We start from the raw sequence: 10,564 nt of genomic DNA, 5'->3' as shown, positions 1-10,564 counted from the left end.
TGTGAGCTTTCTGAGCTAAGGGATGGGGCCAGGTGGCCTGGTGGGCAATGATTGGGAGGGAAGAAAATGGGAAACGTCCACTGTTGCTCATGCCTCCAGTTGGGACATTCGGTCAGACTTGTCTTCTGATAGTCATTGAAAGGAAAGAGAAAGAGGCTTCGTTTGTGAGTTCTTGTTACCTCTAGGCACTTGACTGAGTATTTAAAAATAAGTTTGAGGGGTGCCTGGGTGTCTCAGTCAGTTGAGAATCCGACTCGATTTCAGCTGGGGTCATGATCTTGGGTTGTGGGATTGAGCCACACACTGGGCTCTGTGCTCAACGGGGAGTCTGCTTGAGATTCTTTGACTCCTTCTCCCTCTGCCCTCACCCCACCCCTGTGCTCTCTTTCTCTCTCCAAAGTCAATAAATCTTTAAAAAAAAAAAAGTTTTAGGGGCGCCTGGGTGGCTCAGACGGTTAAGCGTCTGCCTTCGGCTCAGGTCATGATCCCAGCGTCCTGGGATCGAGTCCCGCATCGGGCTTCCTGCTCCTTGGGAGCCTGCTTCTCCCTCTGCCTCTCTCTCTCTCTCATGAATAAATAAATAAAATCTTTAAAAAAAAAAAAAAGTTTTAAATGAACTTGTCAGACATGTGATTGTATATTATTATGGTAATTTTTTCAAGGAGAAAACCAAACTTGGAGAGATTTACTTCCCTAAGGTCATATGTCTAGTGAATGGGGGAGGTAGAATTTAAATCTAGGTTTGTACTTGCGTTCGAAGCTATGTTTATTCTACTGTTCAACATTTGGACCATAAAGTGGATTATAACACAGATGAGAGCATCCATGTGCACAAACAACATTCACTTATGTGCTTTCATTGTGTTTACACAAGGGATTTCCCAAATGGGCTGCATGTTCCCTAAGGAGTACATAGGCTGATCAATTGAAAGTATGGGAAGAAAATATTAGAACCTCCATTTGTATTTTTATCTCAGCTTTTTAAAATTACTACTTTGGATATATATTGTAGTAGATATACTACATTATATACATTAGTTATATCATATATAATACATGTATAGATATATAATTGTGTATGTGTGTGCGCGCATATATGCGATATGTGCTTAAAATGTTTGGAGAGTGCTGATACAGGTTAGAGGTTGGGAATTACAGCCTGTGGATCAAATCTGACCTATCACATGATTTTGTAAATTTTAACGAAACATAACCATGCGCATTTGCTTTCATATTGTCTATAGCTGAGCTGAGTAGTTGCATCACAAACCATATGGCTCACAAAACCTAAAATGTTTCCCATGTGGCCTTTACAGAAAAAGTTTGCCAACCCCTGATTTAGACCATGAAGTAGAAGTAGACGATTAAGTTTTGAAACAAAACTTTGACCTTAAATATAAATTGGTATTTGATCACTGCTCTGCCTAGAAGTGGATAGAACCCACTGTCTCATCTCAGTGATCACGAATTAATTTTTTAGTTAGTACTTGATATGCCATTGCCTAAAATTCTGTACCTTAGCAACCTGTTTTTGTAAAATAGGTCATGATGAACAGGCTAAAGAATTAGCGCAGAAAAACTAAAGAGAAATGTATAATAATGAACAAAAAAGGATACTTTCTATAAAAGCCAGCCTTGATCTACCTGCCTGAGATGCAGCTCTCTTGCACACCCCCTCCAATCTACTGAGCAGCAGGACCTTCAGAATTTCAGCTGTGAGCTCAGTCTTACTAGTTTCCCTTAGTCGGTCCTGACCAACATGGCCTCAACCCCACCAATAGGAAGTTACTGGAGTAATTCTAGGATTTGGTCTGCCTGGGGTCCAGATTTGCTCTCTGTTGTCCCTTTGGGCTAAAGCTTCAACTACAATCTACTAAGCTAGGGTTGAGGCTACTTTTTAACTGGGACATGACCTTCTACGTGCAAGTATCCTGTTCAAATTGTGTGGTGTCCCTCCCCCACCTTCCGCACTCAGAACCATTCCAGCAAGACTTAGCCTCATAGCTAGTTTAGCCTCTAGCACATTCTTTTCAGACCCACGCTCACTTCCCTTCCTCTGACAGCCCATTTTGAGTCCCTAGCTTGCCTTGCAAATAAGAACATAAGGGTTTTGTCTACGGTCTTCCTGAACAGTAAAATATGAGCTTCAAATTTTTGAAATAAGCAGCGTAACAGAACAAACCACTTATGAAATAAATCAGTCACAGCTATGATACTTCTCAAATAATTAAGCATCTTGCTGCTGTTATCCCAGTTCCTCAGTGAGTTCCTAACAGGACAAAGGATTTGCTAAGAGGTGTGGACGCTCTTAGCATACAGTGATCAGAGATTAATAATTCCCCACAGCAGTGACCCCTATACTCAGTGGAGACCGTGGCCTTGCATTCCAACTCTAGACGTGATAGACTCTTGTCAAGATCCTTAAATAGGGGAATGCCCACTTGCACTGCTCAGTCAGTTCAGTGAAACACAGCAGTGATGCCTGATTCTTCTACAGTGTTACACGGAGGTGGGGCTGACCCAGCAGCCACTACTAAGATGTTATCTTGCTTTTGCTTTGAACAACCTCGAGGGAAAATTATCCTCTGGGATCTAGTTCTCTATAATTCTTGTAAAGATTCACCACATCATGAAGAATGCCTTCCAGAAGATGCCTGATTTTGTCCTTGGTCTTACTTCTTCCACTCTTGTCCCTCTAGCCAGACAGATCCTTCAACGCATAAGATTATATTTCTTCCCTGATTAAAATCTCTCATGGTTCCCCAAAGCAATAACTAGAGCTCCTAAGACTCTGCACAATCCAGCCTGTGCCAGCTTCTCCATACTCTACACTTCCTGTGTTTTAGCCCCATTGGACTTTCATGTTCATTTCTACCTCAGGACCTTTGCAATTGCTGATCCTTTATAGTTCCTGATCCTTGGAATGCTCTTTCCCAAATCTTTGTGTGTCTGGCTTGATCTCATCACCCATGTCTTAGCACAAATGATGCCTCCTCAGGGAAGTCTTCCTTGACCACCCTAGCTGAAACAGTTATCCCCAAGGGCCACTCACTCTCTTCCCTCATTCCCCTATTTTATTGCTTCCATAGCACTAATTACTCTTTGAATTTATGTAATTTATATCATTTATGTCATTTTATTTGTTTGATTATTTATTATAATTCACTCATTAGTTTGTTCACATCCACATCCACAATGAGACAAAGTTCCATGCAAGTAGAACTTCATTTGTCTTGTTCATTACTTCATGTTCAGACAATAGAGATATGTTTTCAATAAATATTTCTGGGTAAAGCAGTGAGTGAATAATGAGGCAATGGCTAGTTTCCTCCACTACTTCTTCCATCACTTTTTCATCTCCATGAGCTCCTTAGGGACATCCTTACAGTCAAGCCTCAGATTTCACATTATACTTTCCAGAAAACCCCTAAATTGATTTTGAAGTCAAGATCTACCACATCTCTACAGACAAACAGAAAAATCAACTTAATAGCCCTACTATTCTAAAATGCTAACAGAAACTTCCATACCATACCATTAAGCTTGCCCACAATTATTGAAAAGCCTCTGAAATTTTCTTTCCTAAATGCTTATATATCCTTACAAATTTATCATATTGCATAATGGAAGTGAACAGCCCATGAAAAGTTTCAAGTATTGTGCAAGTTAAGATGACATGTGGGTTTAAGAGACATCTTCTTGATTTTGAGAATTGTGCTACTTTAAAAGAAGTTAGGTAGATACAAAATGGTAGAAAGCAACAATTTTTCAAATGTGTCTAAACCATACATTTTTAATTGATTTCAGTGTAATTAGTCATGCAGGTGTGTCAGGAAGGGTGCAATCAGTGGAGAACCCCACTGAAAGATAAAAAGGATTTCTTGTGGGGATTTGACGTTATGCAGTTATGGGAGCTGGGGAAGCTGTTGTGTGAGTATGCTGCCCTTGTGGCTGAGTGCTGGGTCCAAGTCAGCTGGGAAGTCAGAATGGGAAGAAGAATAAGGGACGTGGAAGGCCGCAGACTGAGCGAAACCCAGGAGGATGAACTGGAACTTGTGTTGTCTCTCACTGGAACTCGGGGTGGTCTCTGACTGTTTCTAAGCTTCCTACTTTGATGCTATGGGTGACTGCAAAAGAGCTGGTGTGCTTGGCCATGGAGGAGCTGAAGGAAATCTGGAAGGAGTTGGAAGAATTAAAGCCTGGATATTGCCCCATGCCAACGAGGCGACCCAGCAGACCCGTGACAACGTGCATGACGTGAGCCCCGACAATGCCTTACTCTCAACCAACCCTTCCTGTAAACACAGCTGCTGCCTCTCTTCCACCTTCTAAGTCTTGAGTAAATTTCTCTTTTGGCCAGTCCTAACTCAGACCATGCTGGGAAACAGTTCTGGCTTAGCCAATTTTACGCAATACTAAGTCACCGCTCTAGGCAGTAGATTTTACTAAATTCTATCCATACAGACAAAAATATGTATTTCTTTGAAGCTCCTTGATTCCAGATAAGAGCTGGGTACTAGTTGAGACTTCACCTCTGACCAGCACCTTCCCTTTCGGAGGTCCCTCAAACACCTTGATCTTAAGATACTGCATTGGCTAATTAAGGGCATTGAGCTCATATCTCTAAATGGCTTTCCAACACCATGATGCCCTGACTCTAAGATTTACCTTCCTCTTATCTTTTTTAATTTAAAAGAGGAGAGTATAGAAAATGCAACAAATAAACATGGTCTTTGATAAGTGTGACTATTTATATGCTGGTTCTTAGTCTGTGAAGTTTTAAAATACATCTTATTTTTTAGAGACAGGCACTGAATTCTTTGTGGATGAAATGACATATGTGTGGGATTTGCTTCAAAATAATAAGGGAAAGAAGGAAGCTCCGGGCAAGGAAGGGAGTAAACATGAAACAATAGGCCATAAGTTAATAATTGTTGAAGTTCGCTGTTCTTAAATGTGGCTAATGGGTTTATTATATTATTTTCTCTACTTTTGTACATGTTTGAAATTCTCCATAATAAAGTGTTTATTACAAAATTGTATGCTAAACAATTTTGGATGTTACATTTTGGTTTTCTTCATTCTATTTTACTATTGGCTATAAAAAATGAGGTATAATTGCTTCATTTTACCATCTCCAGGAAGACAGAGCCCTCTGCCCATATGGTAATTTATATCTACTGGTCTCTGTAAATTATTCTCTTCCAACCGCCCCCCCCCCCCCCCCAGGTTGCAAGCTCAGGCCTGGGAACTTTCGTTCATTCACAGGGAAGAAATGAAAACATTCAATATAAAAATTAATACAGTCCACTTTTTTTCAGTGAGGTGCTTCACCTTTGCCCCTGGCAGAGCCTTTCTGGTCCAATATTACCAGAGAATAAAACTTTTGTTTCCTGTTGTGTTGGAGGGAATGGTCAGCCAGCTCTAAGAGTTGGGGAGTAGATTTGGAAGTCTGACCGTCTCTTACCAGGATTTGAATGGATCCTGTTTGGTCAGCCCCCTCCAGTATCCCAGCCAGTCAGGTGGGGATTGACTTCAGTCAGACAGGAGTCTCTTATCTGGGCTCTGTGGAGTCAGTTGTAACTAGTCCTTGGGATTTCCACCTTCTAAAATGTTATTGACATATGTTGTTTCCTATCATTTCATCTACAATTCTTTTTGTTGTAATTAATTGACATCATTTTTATCCTTCATTCTCGATTGTAGGGCTTAGTAGGGTGCTAGAGATAAACGCGCTTGTTTAATCCTGTCCCTTCAGCTGGAAATCTCTGCTTGAGGATGTTAGCCCAGATCATCATATTCCTTGTTTTCACAGAACTCATTTCAGCTGTCTTACAGGGATTGACCCTTCTTCCTTTCCTCCTCACATGTTAGCTGTCTGCGTATCGTGAACCAACCCTGCCTGGACTTGCGGTATCTGCCAGGCTCACCTGCTGAACCGGATTCCTACTTTTAGAATCTTTTGATCAGTCCTGTCTCTCCTGACACAAGTGATGCTTCATTGGATGGAATTATTATTCTAGCCTAACCAAACCCTCAGAGTGATTATTACCATCAAAGCATCCAGACGCACTACGGAAGACCACACTTATCTGTGTTTAAAAGCAGAAGCCAGGTTAACTCTATCTTCTGGAAGGTCACACTGCCAAATCCTGCTTAAGCAAAACAGGCAGCTACAGAGCTTGCTCTTGTGTACGTTTGCGGTTTGGTGAAAGGGGACTGTCCCTCACAGGGATCAAAAGTTCCTTCTGGTCATTTTCTGAGTGGTGCATCTTTGGAGTGAATGACAGTCTTCCAGAGGTGGAGATGCTAGCTCCCTTCTATCACCTCGCAGGGGTTTGGTGGAGAGGGAAGGCCAGGAAATGATGCAGTCGAGGCACCAGTAGGGACCCTGGGAAGCCTGGCAGGGCCCGGCAGAACAGAGCACGTCTCCCATCTCCTACCTTTGCTTAGGTCTTTCAGGCTCCAAGCCCAATCCCAGTTCTGTTGAGATCTGAAAGGAATTGTGATCCTGCGCCAATTTGCAAAGCTGCTCTTTGAATGTATACTTCAAAACCTCTGCTTTGGTTTAGACAGTTGTCTTCACTATGAAGAGAGTGGTTTTGATTTAGCAATTCAGGCAAAATACTGAAATGAAGAAATCCCTCAAATTCTGTGGATTCCTGCCTTTGTGTGTTTACTTCTTATTGCAAGATAGGGATAGGCCTGGGATAGTAACACTTAACTCCTTTCCTTCACTTCGCTTTCTTTTTCCTACTCTGCTTCTCTTCCTTCATTATCAACATTCACTGAGTTCCTGATATTTGAGATTTTTAAAAAAGTGGTAAGACATAGTGCCTGTCTTCAAGAAGCTTACAGTCAACACAATAACATTTAGCTTGGAGGCTGTTATTCAGGGTAAGAAGAAGAGAAAATGTTTCAAAAAGGGCCAGATTTTCATTTTCCATTTTCTTCCGCATTTAGGATTACACCCTCTGTGCTCTGCTCCACTTTGTTCCTGTGCAAAAATATTGTCATCTGGGTACCTGGGTGGCTCAGTTGGTTATGTGTCTGCCTTTGGCTCAGGTCCTGATCCCAGGGTCCTGGGATCGAGCCCCACATCCAGCTCCCTGCTCAGCCAGGAGTCTGCTTGTCCCTCTCTCTTTCCCTCTACCCCTTCCCTGGCTTGTGCGCTCTCTCTCTCAAATAAATAAATTTTAAAAATCTTAAAAAAAAACATTAGCATCATCATACACAAGTCTTCCAAATTTATTTTTTATAACTCACATGCCACCCACATTTGTTCAATCCCTCTTTAATTGTTCACAGAGGGATGTGTCATCTTTGGTTTGAGGTTCTTAGTCCTTAATTAGAAAGTCTGTTTCAAACCCACCCATTCTTTTTTTTGTGGAGAGTGTTCCTTTTCCTTTCCCTTGGAATACAGCTGACTGCAAATGAGCTTCTCATCTGTTTCATATTTCTGTGTGCACGACTCCTGGGGTTAGATAGAGTTGGTTTCTTCCATTAGCTTCATTAAATCCATCTTCTGCATGTAAACATTTTGAAGAGAAATGTGAATTGTGCAAGGGCAGGCAAGAACGTTGAGTGTAAGGACTCTTTATTTATTTTTATTATTTTTAAAAGATATATTTATTTGGGGGTGGGAGGGGCAGAGGAAGAGGGAGAGGGAGAGAGAATCTTAAGCAGACACCCCACTGGGCACGGGTCCCAAGGTGGGGCTGGATCCCAGGACCCCGAGAACACGACCTGAGCAGAAAACCAAGAATCTGACGCTTAACCGACTGAGCCACTCAGGCACCCCAGGCTTCTTTTTATTTTTAACTGGCTGGGTATTCCATGCTACTCAGGCATGCTTTTGCCTCAGTTTCTCAAATTGGGGAATTGCCTTTTGAGTAATGGCTTTGTTTATTTCATGGATGTTGGAGATAAGAAAAGACTACACATCTAAGCATGTGATGCTGCCATCTAGGTTTAATCCGCTTTTGAGGTTGTGCAATGTCATGAAATACGGTTCCCTGTTGCCATGTTACAGAATGGGAAGATGAGATGCTTCATACTCTGTGTAGTTCAGTTTTGAATTTATTCATCAGTTGCCTGCCTCCATTCTCATTCTGGAGGGAGGTTATATTGCTCTGATGAGATGAAATAAACTTAAACGTGTCCAAGTTGTGCAAATAACTTCCTGTGCCTTATGGCTTCTTCTCTTGTTCCTTTCACAGCAGGGCTTTGCTTCTGCATCCATATATATATATTCCCTCCACCTGCTCATGGGGAAAGGAACTTTCCAAAGTTGACAGCAAAGTTAAATTTTTCCCCTTGTTCCAACAAACAATACAAAATATTTAGATCCCTAAGTTTCAGGGGATAAAAATGAGGGGTAACTCTTCCGTATTAAGATTTTTCTTTTACATCTACTTAGTTCATAGCTGGAATTGTTTCTGCTCTTATCCCACCTCAAGGGGAAAATCTGTGCCCATAAAGCAGGCAGCAGTCCCACTGCCCACAAGACTATTTTATGCAATTGAGGATTACTATAATGCCTTAAGACTATTACTTGATTTACCGACTCTGATTTGCAAACAGATTTTTAAGAAATTGTGTGAAATCATGCATACCATTCTCCACAAAGCAGACAGTCATCTTTTAAAACATTAATTAGCTGATTTTTGTCTCCCTTTAAGACCCTATGTACGTTTTCTATTATATTTAGAAGAGAATCTAAACTACTTCCTGTGGGCTTTAAAACCCAGTATCATCTGACTCTAGCTCACCTCTGCAATGTTATCTCTCACTAATTTCCCTTTGCTTACTACATTTTTTGACACTGACTCGTTGATTTATTTATTCACTTGGCAATATTTTCGGAGGACCTCATCTGTGCTAAGTATTGTTCTATACCCTGTAAATACCACTGAGAAAGGGTGCAGCAGTTTTACCCATATGGGATCAGTACTTCTGTGGAGGACAGATAATACACCAAATAATATGTAATATATCAGAGATACATCCAGTGAAACCAAATACACATGTACTGCAGGGCAAAGATGGAAGAAGATATCTTTGTCCTGGTGGCTAAGGGAGACGTCTTTAGGGAGATAATATCTTAGAAAAGGCATCAATGAAATGAGAGAATGAGTCATGAGATTTGGTAGAAGAACATTTTGGGCAGAGGGAATAGCAAATGTGAAGGTCCTGAGGTAGAAATGACTGTGTGAGTTTGACAGACAACGGGAAGAGGAATGTTAATGGAGAGGAATGAGGGAGGGGATCACAGGGGATGAGATCATAGAGACAGGTAGGGCAAGATCATGTAGGAACTTGCAGGCTTGAGTTGGAATAGACTCTAAAAGTGTAAGAGAGGAAGCCTTTGGGAGGGGAGACATGTGGGGATTTTGCAGTTGTATGGGTGAGGGATAATGGGATCTGGAATTAGAAAAATAACTATAGATTCTGGAAAAGTATTTGAATTCTGGAAATAAATTTTAAAGGTTGAGTGAAAAGTATTACTATTGGATTTGCTATGGTGTGTAAAAGGAAAAAGAACTTAAAGATGACTCCCGAATTTTTAGCCAGAGCAACTGTGTAAATGAAAGTTCCATTTACTAAAATTGGAAAGACTGAGGGAGGGCCATGATTTGAAGAGATGGCAGAGTTTCATTTTGGATATGTGGAGTTCAAGCTGCCTATTAGATGCTCATTGGAAGATGTCTTGGCAATTTAAAACATAAATCTGGAGCTTATGGGAGAGTTTTTGAGTGGGGTATCTAGATGGTCTTTGAGCTGAGGCAGTGGATAAAATCAATTAGAGAGTTGACATGGCTAGAGAAGAGGGCAGAAGAAGAGACATTGCCCGCACAAGAGACTGTAGAGGATCATCAGCTGAGGCAGAAGGAAAGCTGGACTGTGTAATGCTCTAGAAACCATCTGAATAAAGACTTCCAAAATGGAAGAAATAATCAACAGTGTCAAATGCTGTCAACCATGTCAAATGAGATGAAGACTGTCCTGACGACTGGAGTTGGCAAGATGGAGCCACCAGCTGTTCACCTTGACAAGAGTGACTGAGGTGTAGTGTTGGGGTTGTGTTGGGGTTGAATTGAGCCAACTGATATTATTTAGCAAGTTAGCAGCTGGCTAAGAAATACATTGAAAGATAAAGCCCTCCACAAAACTCAATAGTCTTCTTACGTTTAGCAATATGCTAATGTAAGACTAGAATAGCCGAGGTTGCCAGAGTTCAAGGTCTTTGTTAGGATGAGTGAAACTCGAGTTCATAAAGTAAATGAACACAGGAGGAGGGTTCTTGGGATACGGGTGCTCAGGTGTACAGACAGGGTGGGATAAAGAGATTGTATGCAGTTGTCAGAACCTCATGATCTGAATTCAAATCCTAGCTCTTCTAGCTGTACAACCTTCCCTCAATCAACCTCTTGAGTTTTGGGTTCTTTATACAAAGTAGGAATAATAACCAAATCAAGAAATGGCTGCGAGAATTAAGTGGAATAACATATGCAAGGGGATTAGTAGCACAGTTACTTAGTTTTCTTCTCTAAGGACTTATTGA

The sequence above is a fragment of the Neomonachus schauinslandi genome, chromosome 3 (genome assembly GCF_002201575.2).
Source record: "Neomonachus schauinslandi chromosome 3, ASM220157v2, whole genome shotgun sequence".
Lineage (NCBI taxonomy): Eukaryota > Metazoa > Chordata > Mammalia > Carnivora > Phocidae > Neomonachus > Neomonachus schauinslandi.
Note: the sequence above shows the minus strand (reverse complement) of the source record.